General features: G+C 41.8%; 1 protein-coding gene and 1 long non-coding RNA gene across 11 annotated transcripts in view; both read left to right on the forward strand.

Annotated features, from left to right (window-relative positions):
- LOC132882239 (NACHT, LRR and PYD domains-containing protein 12-like) overlaps nucleotides 1-22,647 on the forward strand; it is a 1,431,284-nt gene that overhangs the window by 327,664 nt on the left and 1,080,973 nt on the right. The gene's annotated exons all lie outside the window — the stretch shown is intronic.
- LOC132882248 (uncharacterized) overlaps nucleotides 20,602-22,647 on the forward strand; it is a 7,609-nt gene continuing 5,563 nt past the window's right edge. The window contains exons 1-2 of the long non-coding RNA XR_009654138.1: nucleotides 20,602-20,665; nucleotides 21,235-21,276. This is a non-coding gene — a long non-coding RNA (uncharacterized LOC132882248). The remainder of the gene's footprint in view (nucleotides 20,666-21,234; nucleotides 21,277-22,647) is intronic.

Raw genomic sequence — 22,647 nt, forward strand, 5'->3', positions numbered from 1 at the left:
ATTGTGGCCTCAGGTTTTGGTAGCTTGCTACGGTATGCTGACTGATTAGCTTACCTGAGCTATCTATCACGTATCTGTCGCTAGTTTGCAGTGTACAGGGTATTTCGCACACTATTTATAACCATCACATTAAAAGTTATATATGTTGTTTTGATGCCTGTTTGTTTCCCAAATATATACGTGTGTGTCTTAATGGGTGAATAAAAGGCATCGAGTTAAACATTATTGTAGAAAGGGGCTTTATGAAGTTCAGTCCATTTACTTGCATTGGTTTACAGGGAAGATTTGCCACATCATATATGGCGGACACTCTGACGTATCCCAGCAACGGGCCACCAGCTCAATGCGGCGTCTATGTTTATATGTCTATGTATAGACCCATTTACTGTTCGTAAAAAAGATGGCTGCCCGCGCAGCTTCTTGATGACGTAGACTGTAAATTGGTCCATAGCTTAGGTGGTCAATCCCTGCTAAAAAATAATACTGTTCTTTTGCTTTATTATTTTAAAATAGAGAGCCTTGGGGAAATAAAGAGAGAGGAGAGACAATGGCTGGAGAGACACAAAATGTCAAAGCCAAAGGTATGTTGTTTCACTATTATTGAGATATATGGCCCTGAAAATAGTCAAATCTGATAGGTCTGTTTAATCTACATATAATGACAGATATTGCAATATGAGTTAGATCAGGTATTGTTAAACTTAATTGTCATTGAAAATGCATGAAATTAAAATGATGTGATTTTCCTCTATTTTGTAATATGCAAACCTGTTCCCTAGCACCGAGAGAATATGATGTGTAGACTGGGCATCACTGTAGCACTACAGTGCTTAATTTACAGTTGTATGTTGTTGTCTCCCGGTCCTTCTGCTCTGCAGTAAACAGAAAAGAAATTTGTGAGGTTCTCTCTCCTGATTGGCTGATCAAGAGGGAATGGGATACCAGAAAATGTTTTTTCTGTTTACGGCAGAGTGGAGGATCCATGCTTCTGACAAAACACTCGAAGCCAGTGATGGCTGTAACAATGTAGAGCTATTTAACTTATTTAGATTTTTTTTTAAAGTTTAAAAGCATTTTGATTTCAAAAAGTGTGCAGCAACCCTCCATAAATTCTGACCTTTTACACCCTTCCACTCATACTTGTTTTTCAGATAGTGGAGGATGATCTACAAAAGACATCAAAGCGGGCAAAGGTATTCCAACCCCGATTCCAAAAAAGTTGGGACAAAGTACAAATTGTAAATAAAAACGGAATGCAATAATTTACAGATCTCAAAAACTGATATTGTATTCACAATAGAACATAGACAACATATCAAATGTTGAAAGTGATACATTTTGAAATTTCATGACAGCAACACATCTCAAAGTTGGGACAGGGGCAGTAAGAGGCTGGAAAAGTTAAAGGTACAAAAAAGGAACAGCTGGAGGACCAAATTGCAACTCATTAGGTCAATTGGCAATAGGTCATTAACATGACTGGGTATAAAAAGAGCATCTTGGAGTGGCAGTGGCTCTCAGAAGTAAAGATGGGAAGAGGATCACCAATCCCCCTAATTCTGCGCCGACAAATAGTGGAGCAATATCAGAAAGGAGTTCGACAGTGTAAAATTGCAAAGAGTTTGAACATATCATCATCTACAGTACATAATATCATCAAAAGATTCAGAGAATCTGGAAGAATCTCTGTGCATAAGGGTCAAGGCCGGAAAACCATACTGGGTGCCCGTGATCTTCGGGCCCTGAAGGCCAATTTATGCTGACAACTCAGTCCTCGCAGATGGCGTCGCAGATAGCATCTGCGTAGCCCCCCCCACCTTCGCAGACGCTCTGCGCGCACCTCCCAAAAATTGTGACCACCGCAGAAGCCTCGCAGACAGCGTCGCAGACAAGAGGGCTCTGATTGGTCCATTCTACATCCGCTGTACACACACTTCCGCTTCCCTACTTTCCCGGTTTGTTTTGTTTTCACGACCGCCATTTTTAAAAACACAAGCGAAGATGGAGCAGCACGAAGAGCGGTTGATCGAGGAAGTACGTACATCCATAGACATAGGATGTCTATGCGTACATCTATATGACTCCAGTTCTAGTCATTATAAGTAACCGGAGGATAAACACTCCACTAACCACACCCACCAACTACTCCTAGCGATTTCGCGACTTCGCGCCCCCTTGCGTTGTGGCAGTGAATAACATCGCGCGCGCCTATTACTCCCTGCTCAACGATAAATTACAACTGTCTGCGAAAAGCTATCTGCGAAAGCCTTGTCGCAAGAGCATGCAGAGGCCTTTAGACGGCACTGCATCACATAAAGGCATGCTTCTGTATTGGAAATCACAAAATGGGCTCAGGAATATTTCCAGAGAACATTATCTGTGAACACAATTCACTGTGCCATCCGCCGTTGCCAGCTAAAACTCTATAGTTCAAAGAAGAAGCCGTATCTAAACATGATCCAGAAGCGCAGACGTCTTCTCTGGGCCAAGGCTCATTTAAAATGGACTGTGGCAAAGTGGAAAACTGTTCTGTGGTCAGACGAATCAAAATTTGAAGTTCTTTATGGAAATCAGGGACGCCGTGTCATTCGGACTAAAGAGGAGAAGGACGACCCAAGTTGTTATCAGCGCTCAGTTCAGAAGCCTGCATCTCTGATGGTATGGGGTTGCATTAGTGCGTGTGGCATGGGCAGCTTACACATCTGGAAAGACACCATCAATGCTGAAAGGTATATCCAGGTTCTAGAGCAACATATGCTCCCATCCAGACGACGTCTCTTTCAGGGAAGACCTTGCATTTTCCAACATGACAATGCCAAACCACATACTGCATTAATTACAGCATCATGGCTGCGTAGAAGAAGGGTCCGGGTACTGAACTGGCCAGCCTGCAGTCCAGATCTTTCACCCATAGAAAACATTTGGCGCATCATAAAACGGAAGATACGACAAAAAAGACCCAAGACAGTTGAGCAACTAGAATCCTACATTAGACAAGAATGGGTTAACATTCCTATCCCTAAACTTGAGCAACTTGTCTCCTCAGTCCCCAGACGTTTACAGACTGTTGTAAAGAGAAAAGGGGATGTCTCACAGTGGGAAACATGGCCTTGTCCCAACTTTTTTGAGACGTGTTGTTGTCATGAAATTTAAAATCACCTAATTTTTCTCTTTAAATGATGCATTTTCTCAGTTTCAACATTTGATATGTCATCTATGTTCTATTCTGAATAAAAAGAGTGAGGAAAGGCAGGGGAGAGAGGGGATGATATGCAGCAAATGGTCCTGGGCTGGATTCAAACCCTGATCTGCTGCGGTAAGGTCTTGTTATGACACATTTCGCCTTGATCAAAACATTGCAGCTCCTGAATATTGCAATTTGCCATTTTGTGATGTCTATAATTGTTTTGCTTTGCTCACGGTGCGTGGCCGAGATAGTGGGTGGAGTTCACTAGGTTGCACGCGGCAAATGAAATTGAAAACAACGCAACGCAAGAAAATGAGCGAGAGGGATGTCTTACCTGGTTGGTGTGCAGGGCAAATTTAACTGTTGTGACGCGAGACAATGCGATCTGAAGCTGCCGATTTGGCATCCAATTGGAGCTGCACATGCGCTTTAAACCAGCGCGAGATCCAAAGTTTTAGTATGGCGTTCCATCGAGACAGCAGTACACCACTGGTAAGTCATCTCTCCTTCATTCATTCAAGCTGCGGTTTAAATTGTACTTTTGGCCTTAATCCACTGTTTTAGTCCACTGGGTGAAATCCACTGTTTGTAAGCTTGGCGCTGGTCGCGGTATCTGATTTGATCCGACGTTTGCGTTGACAATGAATTAGTTTACTGATAATTGCATTTATGGCTTTGTGCTCTTGGTTGCGCGGATAAGTATTATTTGTGGGCTTGTCTTGTGTAAATGTAGTGTGTAAATATAGTGTTAAACTTACTGGTAATAGCTATGATGTTTAGTAACACAAATGGTTTAATGCAATGTGTTATGTTGCTAACTGCTATGTTGTGCTAACTGTGCTATGCTGTTTATTTTACTTGGAGACTTTAATGTAAATTGGAATGAAAAGAAAAATAGGAAACAACTTCAGTCACTAATAGAGAGTTTTGATCTCTCACAACTCATCAAGGACTCCACTAGAATAAGTAGCTCATCAAACACATGCATAGATTTGGTTTTTAGCAACAAGGGAGAAAGAATACAAAAAATATATAATATGGTCACAGGTCTATCTGATCATAATCTTATACTCTTCTCAAGAAAACTGTCTAAAAATAGGTTTACTAATGCCTGTAGAAAAAACACAGAACAGCTAAGGATACCGAAGGGTGAAATGAATAACCTGGAAAATGCCATTAATCAAATAAATTGGTCTGATCATCTTATTCATGAACATGTTGATGACAACTGTAACACATTCATGACTGTTGTTCAACAAACCATGAATGGCTTCATGAAAAAGATGAAACTGAGACCAAGAAAAAGTAATCATCTCCCATGGTTAAATAGCGAAATATGGTCTCTGATGAAACAGCGAGATCATGCACTTAAGATTGCTTTAAAGACAAAAATGATACATAATAGACAAATATTCACCTCTCTCAGAAACAAAGTTATTAAAGAAATTAGAAATGCAAAGGCAAATTTTTTCATAAATGCAATAAGTAATGCGAAAGGCAATGCAAAGGAGATTTGGATAAATATAAAGAAACTAACAGGACATAATGCTGCACATAAAGACATAAGGGAGCTGCAGCTAAATGATAGCCTAGTTCAAGACTCACATGAGATTGCAACAGCTTTAAATACGTATTTCATTGATTCTGTAAAGAACTTGACTCATAAATTCCATTATATAGCACAACCACATATGGTAGTAAATACTGCAACTGCAGTTTTTAATTTAAAGGAAGTGTCTCAAACAGAGGTTGACAGAATTATTTGTGGTTTCAAGAATTCCAGAGCCAAAGATGCATATCAAATGGACACAATGTTACTTAAAACTTTTAAAACACCTTTCATTGTACCAATTACTAGTATTATTAATCAATCAATAAATGAAGGTGTTTTTCCTACTCATTGGAAATCTGCAGTCATTACACCGATTTTCAAATCTGGAGACCCTGCAATAGTAAGTAACTATAGACCAATAAGTATTCTTCCAGTGGTCTCTAAAATAGCTGAAAAATTAGTGGCTGAACAGCTTATTAAGTATTTAAACAATAGTCCATATAATTTAAATAAAATGCAATTTGGCTTTAGGAGTTTGTGCCGCCTGGAAAACGAAAATCCTATCTAGCTAAGTGGCTTCGACTGTTGTTGCTTGAAATGCTAATTAAAATTGCACTGTTAATGATCATAAGCATTCCGGCACATAACTGTCAGTCACTGGCAAAATTAACTCACCTTCTTCCCTCTTTCTTTTTCTCTCACTTGTTGACTTTCCAGAGCTGAGTTTGTTTTGTTTTAGTGTAGTAGAATTCTTCATCTTATGTCAATTTTCAGATTCCACGACTAATTGACAAACTGACTGGCTGCGGAGTCGGACCTTGATGAGAACACTTCTCAGCTCTTGTATATCCCGTGGTGCTTAGCTGACTATCGCGAGGCTGCCGAATATGAAATGTTTCCAATGTCAGATATTTCAGCTTCGTTTAAAAATGATTATGTGGACTTTATTTTTAGACAAACAAATGAGAACAGGGGGATGCAAGCTGAATTTAGAATTTTCCACCGATCAAAGTCACAACGATTTTCATCATATATTAATTTCACATTTCTGAGTGAAAAAAAAATACCATGGGAAAAAAATGCCGAGGACATGACCTCGGTGTCCTCAATGGTAGTTACGGCCCTGCCTACAGCAACCTCTCAAATGAGCAGCTTGATGGGATTGTGTCTGAGATTAAAACCAGGATGCCACATGCAGGATACCGCATGATGAAAGGGGCATTGGAGGCAGAAGGACACAAAGTGCAGTGGGATCGTATCCGAGCATCACTGCATAGGGTGGACACCCTTGGTGTGTATTCCCACATGATAAACCTTGGGTGTGTGGTGAGACGGAGCTACTTTGTTCCGAGCCCAAGGTTTCTCATGCACATTGACACCAATCACAAACTGATCAGGTTAGTTTTTTTTGTTTAATCATGCCTGATGTTTAATTAAAAGTGGTGATATTCACAACCACCGAACTAAAGGAGTTTACATAACTGTGTGGAAGATAGTCAAAGGAGTTAAGTTGTAAGCAACTGGACTTCTTGTTGGAGCTTGAAGACCATTCACCTTTTATCCCAAAGGCTTTTTCAGTTCTGGCCTGATGTTTGAAAACCAGGAATTATATCTCTGGATCACTGGAGGTGTAAACCACACCCCTCATTCCATGACAAAGGGTCACATAAGTCACCCGTCAAGGTGTGAATTGGAGTGAGATATAACTCCTGGTTTCCAACATCAGGCCAGAACTGAAGAATCCTTTTGGATAAAAGGTGAAATGTCTTCAAGCTCCAACAAGAAGTCCAGTTGCTTACAACTTAACTCCTTTGACTACCATGACCTGGATGAATGAGAATCTACACAGACAGCTATAAGGTGCAATTTGCCATTTTGGCAAATGGATTTTTGTATTGTTCCACAGTCAAATTATGACACTCCTTTCTGTGCTCTTGAGACTGAAATAATGTACTGTTCTAAACCAGTTTTCCAACATAAAGATTTTTTTAGATTGGAGAAGACTGCACCTTTTTAAAATATACATTTTATCCCAAGATAGTGAACAAGTGTTTCACATGGGATCATGACTTTGTTTTAATATCACTTTCAGGTGCTAAACATTCCCCTGCTTGACTGGGAAAGCAGTGGACTGAGAACAGATCCAAACCCTGGGGTTACTGTGCCTTCAATTGCTTGCCCTTTGAGCAGTGCACAAATGGAGGAGTTGAAACAAAGGGTCAATCCAACGGCTCCATCTTTGTCCTTTGGCACAGACCAGTACCTGGCAACTCTGCAAGTGGTGCAGAATATGATTGCAAGTTAAAATATTGTAGTTACCACAATGTTAATGTCCACTTTTGTTACTTAAATAAATAAACATGCTGATGTTTTACAGTGCTTTTAATGTTTTTTTTTCCCTTCTTCACTTTTTAGATGTTGACACACTTAACAGGCAGTGCTTCTACAAAGACAAAAACAGTCATTCCAGAGAACCTAAACCTTAAAAAAATTGAATGAAATTACATGAAAGGTTGCATATACTGTAGAAAGTCAATCAAAATAACTTTATGCCTGTGTCACTTGTTATATGAGCCCAAATCCAGTGTTGCTTGTTTTGATGCACGCCTCTAGGTCCTTTTGAAACTGCCTGAAATCAGTGTAATGAGTGGGAAGACGGAGTGTTTCAAAACAAGTTGCTGTTCTTGGGTACTTTGGTGAAGTCATCGCGACAATGAGTTCACGGGGCAAGACCTCCCATCCAGTCCAAAAACGCAGCAGTTCTTTCCGGTCATTGCTGGATGCTGCAGGTGAAAGACCAGATGTCTGTTGACCATACTTTACAAAATGATGGATTCTTGAACAAATTGAAGTTGGGTGGTCTCTGTTTACATCCATGTCCAGTCATAATCAGTATTAGCTGCAGCATGTATATGGATGGTATAAGATACTAATACTAAGACACTTAATACTGATTATGAGTGGACATGGACGTAAACCGAGAACAGTCAGACATTAACTGACACAGCATGTTTACATGACAAAGTAAAATATAGAAAATATTCTTTAGACGTTACAAATAACTGGTCACCTACCATTCTCAATAAATTCACGAAGGTATCCTCCATGCTTTCGTGGCGCCGTGTCGCAGACCAAGATTCATGGCCACAGAGCCGTTTATTGAGATATTATTCCCTATATACGACTTTGCATGGCCAATAACCACACTGCCACCTCCTGGACAAAAGTGGTAGAACAGGCATTCCTGGTCTCTGCGCGCAAATCGTTTCCTTCAAATCTCCATCTGAGTGAATTGTGCCAAAAATCACGTGAGAAGGATGACGCAACTGAGCGAGCAAATAGGAACCTGCACATGCAAATCCTGTTGTGCAGCTTTGCAGATCTGAAGTTATAAGTGCAAATTCGAAGATGCGCTTTCACAAGTTGTGAAATATGCTTGCAGTTTGCTTTTTGCAGATGTGTGGATCTGAAGTTACACTTACAAACTCTGAGATGCGCATTCACAAGTTGCGAATTACGGGTTTTACAAGTGCAAATCATAGTCTGCTCTTCTTCGGATATATGGCACTATGGTGCCATATATCCGAAGAAGAGCAGACTATGATTTGCACTTGTAAAACCCGTAATTCGCAACTTGTGAATGCGCATCTCAGAGTTTGTAAGTGTAACTTCAGATCCACACATCTTCGGATATATGGCACTATCCTACCTTCATACTGTTGTGATTTGAAGAACTTGTTTTGTCTGGTCTTTGCCAGTTTTCTGGAAAGTAACATGGGAAATCAGTGTCTGGGGAAGGAATAGCAGAAAGGAAAGCGATGGAGAGAGATGGATGTTATTCCAGGTGGATTGTGAAGGAAAGGGGGATAAAAGTTATGAAGTGGTAGAAATTGTGGTGGCACCAATGTAAGAAGGAGTTCTAGCTATAAATCTATTTGTTATACTGATCTGTAAATGTTACTGTAGTACTGCCATTGCATGTAGGTTGACAAAACTGCACTTGTTCATTGTGTGAAGTTCTCTTTTATGTGTCGTTGCTTGACACAGTGTGATTGTGTGTTATGAAGACTGCATGATGCCATTTTTGTTATGAGCATCACTAAATCGGAAAAAAGTAAAACGCACCCACTAAAGTCACTGTTGGTGGTGAACAAAATCGCACCTGTTCATTGTGTGAAGTTGTTTTTTGTGTCACCGTTGCTGGACACAGGGTGATTTTGTGTTATGAAATTTGCGTGACGCCATGTCATGCCTGTTCATTGTGTGAAATTATGAATATTCTTATTTTTAAACATACAGCTGAGTGTCACTATTGCTTGGCACAGTGGTACATTGTGTTACATCTAAAACTAAAAAAAGGAAACACAAAATAAAAAGTAAAATGCACCCATAAAGGTGATAAACTGTGTCACAGTCATCTCATTATCTTGGGCAGAGCAGTGGGTTTAAAAACAGGCTGATGAATATATGGACTCGTTGAATGAGGACTTATTGTTGAGTCTCTAAAATAGTCATTGAATTAAGTGACTTTTGTCGGTAAAATTAGGTGTTTAACAACCTGTTAAAAATCCACCAGAATGCAGGAAATGGCCTCTAATTAATTAATAAATGTTCTGGGGGAGGACCCCCCACACCCCCCGCCAGTGTGTCCCCCCCCCATTAAAAATGCTTCTGGCGCCCCTGTATGGCTAACTTACATCACTGACACCATGACCAATTTTCTCCATACGGTATATTGTCCTTCGTGGTCTAGGCTCCTTGTCCTCTCGCAGATATGGCCGGTCCATGACCCATCTGTTCCTGTGAGGCGCCTCCATTTTCAGCCCTCAGCCCTTTTCTTTCCGCTCAGCCGCCGAGTTGAATCAGAGCGCGCGAGGCGTGTTTGATTTGATAACTTTAGCGGATGCTCGGCCCTGATTGGATGCTGGTTGCTGGGGGAGTTCTTCTTCTTCAGTCAGGTTTATGTGGCGGTTGGCAAACGCAGTGCATTACCGCCATCTACAGGACTGGGGTGTGTACACTTGAATTAATTACTTGCACTACTCATAATGTGCTATGAAAGAGAGATGTAAATGAGAGGGTGCGAGAGCCAGAGAGAGAGGGAGAAAGAAAAAAAAATCCAACTGAATACCAGATAAATAATTGCATAATTAAACAAAATTAGATCAAAGAAACAAATGACCAACTGCAAAACGTGAAAGCTGAAATCCCCTAGATGCGCTTAGATAGTTGACTTTCCCTGAGAAATGCTAATACTGCATCGGTGATGTATTTGGATCTAGGCTCAACTTAGGGGTGGGTATTGGCAAAGAAGTCACGATTCAGTTCGAATCACGATTCACATGCTACGATGCGATACTATCACGATGCATCACGATTCTTGAATTATTGCGATGCATTGCGATATATTCAACATACTTCAGTGAAAATGTAAAAAAAAAAAAATAGAGCATAATTACCAGTGGCTGTGTACGATCTGGATAGTGTCTCCAATTGATGCATAACTTAGAGCAACTCAGTTCATAACTGAATTTAATGAAACGACTTTGGAGGTAGTTGCCATTAAAACAAATACTGTTTCCATACTTAACGAGTGGACACACTAATGACAAAAATTGCATAGGATTTATAAAACTAAAAATAATAAAAGAAAACTAATAGCAGCAGTTTTCAATTTCTTTGCAGCACCTGCAGTATGGGAGGACAAGGCAATAATAAATATCAAAATATATATACTATATTACTCAGTACATTAAATTATCATCATTATCATCATCATCATCATCATCATTATATTATTTGTTACATTACTTTACATTATATTTAAATGCCTTATGCATTTATAGTTTGTGGAGCATCCTCAAATTAGGAAACAATACACTCATTTAGCATATTTCTTTTAGCATGTTGTAGTACCGCAGCAGTTATGTCAGACTCGGTGAGTGTGCAGATGTCCTTCTCAGATTTACGTATTTCTGCAGACAGGAGTGCAGCGTGGATGGCAGGCTGTTGCTCTAAAAAGCGCTCAAGCATGTCGTGCGCGCTGTTCCAGCGAGATTTGTAAACAGAGTCGCAGTCGCATATGATGTCTATGCAGAATGTCTAGGTCGCAGTAGCCCGCCGCCGGAAATGCCACTGGCATGAAGGCAGCGGGCGTCAAAGACTCCACGGCGACATCTACAGGACTGGAAGTTGTATTCTACTTGTTTTTGGCTGATGTTCGCCAACCATTCATACAATTTTATTTATTCATTTTTTAAAATTAATAATCGATATTTGGCGTCAAGAATCGATGCAGTATATCGTGAAAGTTAGTATCGCGATGCATTGTCATGACGATTATTTTGCACACCCCTAGCTCAACTAGTAGATTTTCTAAAGACAGTGTCAGTTTAGATTTTTCCACAGCCTTTTTCAGTCCTTCTCTTTGCCTTGAATAATGCGTACATTTAAGTAAAACATGCTCTACATCTTCTGTCCCTCCACAGTGCTCACACAAACCAGTAAGATGTTTCTGAATCTTAAATAGGCTGCTATTCAGCCTTGTGTGGCCTATCCTTAATCTGGAAAACCATACCTCTTCCTGTCTCCCAGCATAACCTGATTTACTGAATGTGACATGTCTATGTACCTTATATAGATGTCTTCCTCTCTTCTCTTCCTTCCATTCGGCTTGCCAAAGTTTACTCACGTTAGTGTAGATTAAAACCTTAACTTCTGGCCGGCTGAGGGGAATTACAAGTTGGACTTCAGTGTTTGTAGTAGCCTCCTTTGCTAGCCTATCTGCTGCCTCGTTGCCCTCCACTCCCCTATGAGCAGGGACCCACACAAACTGGACATGCAGGCCTTGTTGGGTTAGTACAAACAATATTTGATTGATCTCATTTAGTAAGTCCTGACGGCATGGTGAGGAACCATTTTCTATAGACAATAAGGACGACATTGAGTCTGAACAGATCACAGGCTGAAGAGTCTTAAAATCCTCTATCCATTGGAGGGCAAGTATGATGGCTGACATTTCCACTGCAAGGATAGACAAATGGTCAGAGGTTCTCTTTTTAACTGAGATATTAAGGTCTGGTATGTGCACTGCTGCCCCCGTTCTGCCATCAAGATCTTTGGATGCATCTGTATAAATGATTGTATGGCCATAGAACGCATGCTGCAGATATTGGTCAACATCCCAATATATTCCATTATTTGCAATTTTATTTTTTGCTTCAAATATTACAGAGGGTATACCAAATAGCCATGGAGGGGTTCTGCTTAAAGGAACTGTGTCACAGCAAGAAACGGCACCAATTTCCAACTCATTCGCCCACTTGTTCCCTCCCCAACCAAAACTGTTGTTCTGCGATTTACCATATTCCCAACAATCCAGTAGCACCTGTTTTGTAGGGTGTGACTCTTCATGCCCCCATAAAGTTGTCCAGTACGCCATACTGAGCTTAAGTCGCCTAAGGTGTAGGGGCATTTCCCCTGTTTCAATTTGTAATGCTGGTATAGAGGATGTTCGAAATGCACCACTACAAATTCTCAAGCTTGTAGAATGAACTTTATCTAGGCCGCTGAGCAAGGTCTTAGAAGCCCCCATGAAAGCTACACAGCCATAGTCTAGCACCGACCTAACCGAGGCAATATAAATTCTTCTCAACGCAAACCCTGTCGCTCCCCAGTCAAACCCTGATACACATTTGAGAACATTCACAGCCTTTTTACATTTCTCCATGACTTTCTGTATATGTTCCCTAAATGTTAGCTTGACATCGAACCATATACCCAGATACCTAATAGTGCATGTTTGAAAAAGAGTCTGACCGTACAATCGAAGGTCTACTGTAGGATTCACTCTCTTCTTTGAAAAACAAATAACTTGTGTTTTTTCCACCGACAGCCTGAATCCCCACTCTCCAGCCCACCTTTCCACTATATTAATAGCCCCCTGCATCTTCTTTTTCACATGGTCTACATTGCGGCCCCTCATCCACAAAGCCCCATCGTCTGCATACAACGCTCTATGAACAGCAGCATCCTCAATACCACAAAATATATAATTAATCATTATATTAAATAATACAGGGCTACACACACTCCCCTGCGGCGTTCCATTCTCTATTTGATATCTCCTGGACAGACTTGTCCCCACTCTCACTTCGATGGTCCAATTTCTAAGAAAGTCACGTACCCAGTTAAACATTTTACCCTTAATGCCCATCCTATGCAATTTCAACAACAGCCCTTCTTTCCACAACATATCGTATGCTTTCTCTATATCGAAAAAGATAGCCAGCACAGACTCCTTGTTAACCTGTGCCTTTCTCACTTCATTCTCCAGGCACAGGACAGAATCCATGGTAGTGCGCCCACTACGGAATCCACTTTGATAACATGAAAAAAGGCCTCTTTTTTCAACTTCATAGGTCAACCTCTTAGTCACCATTCTCTCCATGAGCTTGCATAAATTAGACGTCAGAGCGATTGGTCTATAACTTTTCACATTAGACTTATCCTTACCTGGCTTTCCAATGGGAACCACAACTGAGTGTTTCCAACTCACTGGTAACTTTCCTTGTTTCCAGACCTCGTTATACAATTTCAAAATCACAAACTTAGCCATAACATCTAATTCCTTAATCATTTTATAGCACACACCATCCTTCCCTGGTGAGGTATTCCTAACTCCAGCCAAGGCTCTTATGCACTCACTCATTGTAAATTCCCTATCCACCACACCATCACCAACATGTTCCCTCTCCAGGATCTCCTTGTTGTCTTGTATAATCTTTCCCCTCCGAGATAGTTCTTCACCTGACAAGTTTCCTGAGCTATGTATTCTCACAAAGGCTCTCGCCAACATTTCCGCCTTTTCCAAGTTTGTTACTGCTTCACTTCCATTATCTTTGATCACCGGTAAGGAGTGATCCCTCCTAATGCCCCCCATCTTCCTAATCATGCCCCACACATCACTGACCTTAATATCTGCCCCTATTTGGCTGCAGAAAGCTCTCCAATAACTCCTTTTTGTGTCTTTAATAATTCTTTTAACTCTGGCCTGAGCCCTTTTATATTCCAATAGGTTGTGATAAGTATGACTTGCCTTTAAAACCTTATTCCTGATCCTAATAGCATTTGTACACTCATCAGACCACCAAGGTACCATCTTCCTTCCCTGCCTTCCAGAGGACCTACCAATTACCTCTTCAGCTGAATCACACAGTATTCGTGTTATTATAGAATTTAGCTCGTCCACGTCGTCAGTGAGTACAGGAGGGAGCTGCATAAGCTTAGCACTTACAGTAACCCTATACAATCCCCAATCTGCCTGCTTCAACTTCCATCGCAGAAACCAGTTCCCCTCCAAACAGATATTTTGATCTCTAATCGTTGTAGTTATGACATAGTGATCACTGCCAAGAGAATGGTCAGAAACTTCCCATCTGCTTACGCCAGCTATTGGCCCAGAAGTAAATGTGAGATCTATTGCTGATTCAGTTCCATGCGCAGCATCATACCTTGTACTACTACCATCATTCAAACAACCGAGGTTAAAATCATCCATGACTTCCTCAACAGTGATCCCATTTACATCAGTTTTTGTGCCCCCCCACAAGGTATTGTGTGCATTAAAATCACCACAAAACAATATATTCCCATGTCCCACTTCACACAAACTCTCCAGTGCCTTTCTCACTATAACCTTGCATGGGTTATAGAAATTAATAATTCTCAGTCTAGTTTTGTCAATCCATATGTCAACTAACACCACTTCAACATCTTCATTCATTTCTAAAATCCTGTAATTGATCCCCTGCTGCACAAACGTCGCTACCCCCCCCTCCCACCATATCCCTATCCTTCCTCACTGCCACATAACCATATAAAACAAAATCTAAAGAGGGCTTCAACCATGTTTCTTGTACGCAAATGATGTTGGGTTTGACGTCTTGCTCTTCAATAAACTGTTTAAACTCCTGGCCATTGGCCAGTAGACTCCTGGCATTCCATTGTAAAACACGCAAACACATTATGAACACTTGGGGGTGGATAGACGAAAGTCGGGGTCCAATGGCTCTGAAAGCATATTATGTATGTCGAGTACTGTCAATCCTCGAATGTCTAGATGCTTCTCAGCTGCCTTTTTTATCATTTTAATTTTGTCTGTCCGACTCTCAATCAGTGCTGATCGGTTAATAACCTCCGCTATGAAAGCAACAAAATTCTTCTTATTCACTATAAGTGTATCGTCAGTGAGTTTGCAACACTTTTGGGGCATTTGGACTCCAGCAGGCATAGGGGCAGCATGCAAACCAACATTAACAGCAGTTCTCGCTTTGTTTTCTTTGTTAACCCGTTTGATGGCCTCCGCATATGAGATCTGCTCTTTAACTTTAACATTTTGCACCTGAACGGCTTTCTTATGCATCTCACAGCCTTTGTATGCCACACTATGTTCTCCACCACAATTGCAGCATTTAATTTTAGTGCCTTCTTCACATTTACCATATTCGTGCTCCCCCCCACACCTAGCACACCTACACTTGGCTTTACACACTAACGCAATGTGGCCGTATCTTTGGCACTTAAAACACCTTGTTGGCGGTGGAACATATGGTCTCGTCTGATAACTAACGTATCCGATCATAATTCTTTCAGGTTGCTTGGGTTCCTGCAATGTTAGTAGAACAGACAGACTTGGCATTTTTATCCCCGCCCTGGTAACCAGCAATCGTTTAACTCTGGTCACTCTAGTACCTCTAATGTTCTGCTTAATTTCTTCTTCCGACAGTTCAGTCGGCACACCTGTTATCACAACCAGTGCATTCCCCCTTTCTACCCAGTCCTGAACTTTAACGTTAATTCCTAATAGGTTCCTACACTGCATCAGTCCCATACGCTGGTCCCTATCCCGACAAACAATTAGCAGACTCCCGTCTCTTAGAGGTTTAACATCAAACACATCACCAACCAGTTTGTGTATCTCTGCACTCACTTTCAAGGGGTTCAGTAAACCGGGTTTTTGAAATTTCATAACCACCTTAATGTCTCTCCTCTTCTGCTTAATTCTAGGATCATCAGGTGTATCTCTTGTCTTACGTTTTTTCCTTTGGTTTCTCGACTGCACTAGTTGAAAGTCGTCTTGCTGGTCACCCTCACTGATTGTACTCATTTCATCTTCCTCAAACTCAATGCTGTCTAAGACATTATCAACATCTTGTCCAGTGTCACACCCCAGTCCTCCTCTAACAAAGTTCGAATCCACCGGGTCCGGTGGTTCTTTCTCTGACTTACTCATTCCCACTTCAAAATCTAACACCAGGTTCTGCGTTCAGTGTTTCCGCGCCAAATCTGCTCCTGATTTTTCCCCCTTCTCTGCGCAGCCTCCGTCGCCGGGAAACGACCACCACCTCTCTGCTCACACTCGCTCCTCTGCTCCACTTCCTGCATTCAGACTCGAAAAGGATTTTCTGGGAGCGTTGCTGCTGGGGGAGTTCGATGCCTCAGCAACCAAAAGTCAGAAGCCAGCCAATCAGGGCCAATCAGATATCCAATCAGATTCATCTCGCGCACCAACTGCTTGGCGCCGAAACAGAGAGACCGGAAGAGAAAGCAGTCAGACGGTCCTGGACAAACAGATGCGCGTGCTGATGAAGCGGCTTAACGGAAATAAAATAAGTGTCGGGTTGGACAACTCTGCCAAAGATAAGAAAATGTTAACCGACCCAAAGCGAGTCGGACTGGTGGAGCACGGGGCGCTTGGTGTAAACCGTCCTAAAGGTGGCTGGCAAGCCTTTCCGGCACTAATGATCTCCGTCAAAGGGAAGAATGAATATGGAGCAATGAGCGCTTGCGGTGTAGTTGGCTGTGGGAGCTCAGGATATTAATGTTAGCTTCGCTACCGCAGGAGTTTCACCTGGCTGCCGCGCCTCCTCTTTATAGCATCCTTTGCGCTCCCTTTGCTGTGTGTTGTGTTGAAGACAGGGAGCGTTATGCATGCTGGGCCTGTTGCACTACAATAATCCATATACATGCACAAACGGGAATGCAGCCGATCTTTCTGTTTCTATCGGCAAACCAAAGCGCGCACAGTGTAACGCTACAGCGTCCCAGACAGCTTCATCACCACAGCGGCCAGAAACACCTGCCCTTCCGGCCAAACACTGACAACAACCGCGGCTTCCTCACCGAACTCCTCCACCCGAGCCCTGCAGCAGCGCCAACTCTTACAACACTGAGAAAAGTTATTTCTGACCTTTACATTCTTGTAGAAAGCCGAACTGCAATAGCGGCCAAAAAGATTTGCTGAATATGAGTGTCCGAACAAAACAAGAAAACACTTCAACATGTCTGCTCATCTGTGCGATCTTCTCCTTCTCCGTATGATGAACATTAATGGGCATGTGCGAGCAGGGTTGCCAGATACTGCTGACGGTTTCCAGCCCAAAATATGTTCAAAACCCGCCCAAAATGTAAAATGTACTTGATGCCTATCTTGTAAAGTAAAAATATGCAGCTAAAGTCCAGAATACTATTTGTAAATCGAACAACAATGCAAACAGCTTCTAAACGGCAGCATGAGCCCGTCAGTGCTGGAGGTGAAGAATCTGCTGTCTGGTCCTCGGCTCCGTGTGCTTCAATCAGATTATAACTCTGCAATCATCTGCTGGGTTCTGAATCCTACATGCACCAGTAGGTGACGCACACGCAGAATATTCTGTAGGCTATGTGAGGCTACGATGCATATCTAACATCTGCATTGCTGAGGTTATTTATTTTTTATTTGTCTTTATCTTTTTATTTATCCTGTTTATTAATTTTATAGGCCTAGTTATTCTGCTTAATTTATTTTTGTCTAGATCCATGTATTTTCTTCATCTGTTATCTTGATTTTTGTGGATTTGTTAGATTGTACCTGTTTTATATACTTCAATTAAAAAAAAAGTTAGGCTGCGATGCCTGGCTGAATGTAACATGAGAAGAGAAAATGGAGAATGGATTGCGTCATTCTTATTTACTAGTTTATGAGTTCAGTTTCTGCACTACATTACACACATTCATATTAGTCTTACAGTTACATCGACTTTTTTTGCTCAAATAATACTTAATGAGATTAATGTTTATTGTTAATGATTAATTTAGGCCAATGCTCGATTTTGGTTGTTTAAAATACCTAAGGGGTGCTGGGTAAACTAGGGCTACGTTTACATTAGACCGTATCTGTCTCGTTTTCTTCGCGGATGCACTGTCCGTTTACATTAAACCACCTGGAAAAGCCGGGAAACGGGAATCCGCCAGCGTCCACGTATTCAATCTAGATCGTATCTGGTCCGGTGCTGTGTAAACATTGAGATACGCGAATACGCTGTGCTGAGCTCTAGCTGGCGTCCTCATTGGACGTCACTGTGACATCCACCTTCCTGATTCGCTGGCGTTGGTCATGTGACGCGACTGCTGAAAAACGACGCGGACTTCCCCCTTGTATCACCTTTCATTAAAGAGTATAAAAGTATGAAAATACTGCAAATACTGATGCAAATACTGCCCATTGTGTAGTTATGATTGTCTTTAGGCTTGCCATCCTTCCACTTGCAAGTAGTAAGTGATATGCGCTGGGATCACACACACAGCGGCTCAGTCCCGAATCGTGGCTTGTGCACTTCACTCGCGCGCTTTGTGAGCTGTGCAGGGCCGGAGTGCACACCCTCCAGAGGGCACTCGCTGTTCAGGGCGGAGTGATTTGGAGCGCAGGATGCCTGCGGAGCCGAGCGTATCCGTGTATTGGTGTTGCTGTGTGCACGGCTAACGGTTTTAGTGTAAACGCGAATCGTTTTAAGAACGTTAATCTGATGATCCGCTGATTCGACGTAATGTAAACGTAGCCTAGGTCTCTGACTTGCCTCAGTTGACCAAAGAGAGCTGTTTTTCCTGATTTCCTTCACATGTTCAAGAACATCATTCGGCTTAGTTTAATATGGATTGGATTGGATGGAGACTAGTGGATGTAGATAGTACATAGAATGTGCTGCATCAAAGTCCTTCTAAGGCTATATAAGTGTCTCTGGCTGCATTCTCACACAGAACGTTGGTGCGAAATATTTATAAACATCTGATAAAAACCCGCCGAACTAACGCCAAACCCGCCCAATTTTTGTCAACCAGCCCAAGCCATTTTTCGCCCGCAAAGTAGAATTCAAAACCGCCCAATCTGGCAACACTGCGTGTGAGCCAAAGTTAAGTCTCGTGGTTAACCACACAGCTGCAAACACGACCTTAATGTTATTCTGGTACTTGTAGTTCTTTGAGAAAGCTGTCTAGTTTGTGTCATGGCTTTTAGATATGCTAAAAACTACTACTCCCTGCATGCATTGCGCCGCTCAAGGCCCCAGTCACGGTTTAGCAACGTGCGCGCTCCTCCAGCTCTCAAGGGCTGCACCTGTCATTGACATATAAACATAGACGCCGCCTTCTGCGTAGAATCATACGTCATCCTCGCCGCCATATTGGATGTGGCAAAGTGGAGATTCTTCAACCGTCTCTGGTATAGCATCTAGACAGTAGCCGAGAATAAAGATGCCTCATTCATGTGCTGCGTTTAACTGTACCAACAGGTTTACTGTCCAAACGAGATCACATGGGATTACCTTTCACAGGTGAGACTGGAAAAATACTTTTCATTGTATTTGGTCATTATAACGTAATTTTATGAACAGATTTTTCTGACTTTGTGGCTAATATGAAGTCTCGCGCATAATAGCCGCTCGGTGAAATCTGTCTCCAAACAACGAAGTATTTCCTTCGTAACTACGCTGATTGTTGTTAGTTGCTTAGCTAACTTTTCACATACTATGTAGGTTTCCCAAAAATAAAGCCATAAAAAAGCAGTGGGAGACAGCTGTGCGACGGGAAGGGTTTTCTGCTACTCCGTCATCCATGCTCTGCAGTGAACACTTCAGAACGGAGGATTTGGACAGAACAGGTGAAACAGTCAGGATCAGAGAGGGAGCTGTTCCTTCAGTCTTCAGTTTCCCAGCTCATCTCCACCAGGTAGGTGTAGAGTTATAAGCAGTGAGAATTAGAGAATACAGTGCCACACTATGATGAACGTTTTTGAACGTATGATGAACGTTTTTAACCTTTCTGAATGTGAAGAAATCAGTGATGTATTTTGTTTTGGTATGACGTTAGAACCTGGCTGAACTCAGTTTGGCGCTCATTCAGCTCACTTTATTCAACGAGACTAGGTCTGTGTGGTGACTCAATAAATAAAACAGTAAATTTTTATTTTCATTCACTATTTCCAGTTTTTCCACTATTTCCATCATTTATCATATTCAGTCTTGTAGGTTGGTTATTGTGGCCTCAGGTTTTGGTAGCTTGCTACGGTATGCTGACTGATTAGCTTACCTGAACTATCTATCGCGTATCTGTCACTAGTTTGCAGTGTACAGGGGATTTCGCACACTATTTATAACCATCACATTAAAAGTTATATGTGTTGTTTTGATGCCTGTTTCCCAAATATATACGTGTGTGTCTTAATGGGTGAATAAAAGGCATCGAGTTAAATATTGTTGTAGAAAGGGGCTTTATGAAGTTCAGTCCATTTACTTGCATTGGTTTATGGGGAAGATTTGCCACATCAAATATGGCGGACACTCTGACGTATCCCAGCAACGGGCCGCCAGCTCAATGCGGCGTCTATGTTTATATGTCTATGTATAGACCCATTTACTGTTTGTAAACAAAGACGGCTGCGCACGCAGCTTCTTGATGACGTAGACTGTAAATTGGTCCATAGCTTAGGTGGTCAATCCCTGCTAAAAAATAATACTGTTCTTTTGCTTTATTATTTTAAAATGGAGAGCCTTGGGGAAATAAAGAGAGAGGAGAGACAATGGCTGGAGAGACACAAAATGTCAAAGCCAAAGGTATGTTGTTTCACTATTATTGAGATATATGGCCCTGAAAATAGTCAAATCTGATAGGTCTGTTTAATCTACATATAATGACAGATATTGCAATATGAGTTAGATCAGGTATTGTTAAACTTAATTGTCATTGAAAATGCATGAAATTAAAATGTGATTTTCCTCTATTTTGTAATATGCAAACCTGTTCCCTAGCACCGAGAGAATATGATGTGTAGACTGGGCATCACTGTAGCACTACAGTGCTTAATTTACAATTGTATGTTGTTGTCTCCCGGTCCTTCTGCTCTGCAGTAAACAGAAAAGAAATTTGTGAGGTTCTCTCTCCTGATTGGCTGATCAAGAGGGAATGGGATACCAGAAAATGTTTTTTCTGTTTACGGCAGAGTGGAGGATCCATGCTTCTGACAAAACACTCGAAGCCAGTGATGGCTGTAACAATGTAGAGCTATTTAACACTTATTTAGATTTTTTTTTAAACTTTAAAAGCATTTTGATTTCAAAAAGTGTGCAGCAACCCTCCATAAATTCTGACCTTTTACACCCTTCCACTCATACTTGTTTTTCAGATAGTGGAGGATGATCTACAAAAGACATCAAAGCGGGCAAAGGTACTATTACAACCCCAATTCCAAAAAAGTTGGGACAAAGTACAAATTGTAAATAAAAACGGAATGCAATAATTTACAGATCTCAAAAACTGATATTGTATTCACAATAGAACATAGACAACATATCAAATGTCGAAAGTGATACATTTTGAAATTTCATGACAGCAACACATCTCAAAAACGTTGGGACGGGGCAATAAGAGGCTGGAAAAGTTAAAGGTACAAAAAAGGAACAGCTGGAGGACCAAATTGCAACTCGTTAGGTCAATTGGCAATAGGTCATTAACATGACTGGGTATAAAAAGAGCATCTTGGAGTGGCAGCGGCTCTCAGAAGTAAAGATGGGAAGAGGATCACCAATCCCCCTAATTTTGCGCCGACAAATAGTGGAGCGATATCAGAAAGGAGTTCGACAGTGTAAAATTGCAAAGAGTTTGAACATATCATCATCTACAGTGCATAATATCATCAAAAGATTCAGAGAATCTGGAAGAATCTCTGTGCGTAAGGGTCAAGGCCGGAAAACCATACTGGGTGCCCGTGATCTTTGGGCCCTGAAGGCCAATTTATGCTGACAACCCAGTCCTCGCAGATGGCGTCGCAGATAGCGTCTGCGTAGCCCCCCCACCTTCGCAGACGCTCTGTGCACACCTCCCAAAAATTGTGACCACCGCAGAAGCCTCGCAGACAGCGTCGCAGACAAGAGGGCTCTGATTGGTCCACTCTACATCCGCTGTACACACACTTCCGCTTCCCTACTTTCCCGGTTTGGTTTGTTTTCACGACCGCCATTTTTAAAAACACGAGCGAAGATGGAGCAGCACGAAGAGCGGTTGATCGAGGAAGTACGTACATCCATAGACATAGGATGTCTATGCGTACATCTATACGACTCCAGTTCTAGTCATTATAAGTAACCGGAGGATAAACACTCCACTAACCACACCCACCAACTACTCCTAGCGATTTCGCGACTTCGCGCCCCCTTGCGTTGTGGCAGTGAATAACATCGTGCACGCCTATTACTCCCCGCTCAACGATAAATTACAACTGTCTGCGAAAAGCTATCTGTGAAAGCCTTGTCGCAAGAGCATGCAGAGGCCTTTAGACGGCACTGCATCACATACAGGCATGCTTCTGTATTGGAAATCACAAAATGGGCTCAGGAATATTTCCAGAGAACATTATCTGTGAACACAATTCACCGTGCCATCCGCCGTTGCCAGCTAAAACTCTATAGTTCAAAGAAGAAGCCGTATGTAAACATGATCCAGAAGCGCAGACGTCTTCTCTGGGCCAAGGCTCATTTAAAATGGACTGTGGCAAAGTGGAAAGCTGTTCTGTGGTCAGACGAATCAAAATTTGAAGTTC

This window comes from Neoarius graeffei, chromosome 2, assembly GCF_027579695.1.
Source record: "Neoarius graeffei isolate fNeoGra1 chromosome 2, fNeoGra1.pri, whole genome shotgun sequence".
Classification (NCBI taxonomy): Eukaryota; Metazoa; Chordata; class Actinopteri; order Siluriformes; family Ariidae; genus Neoarius; species Neoarius graeffei.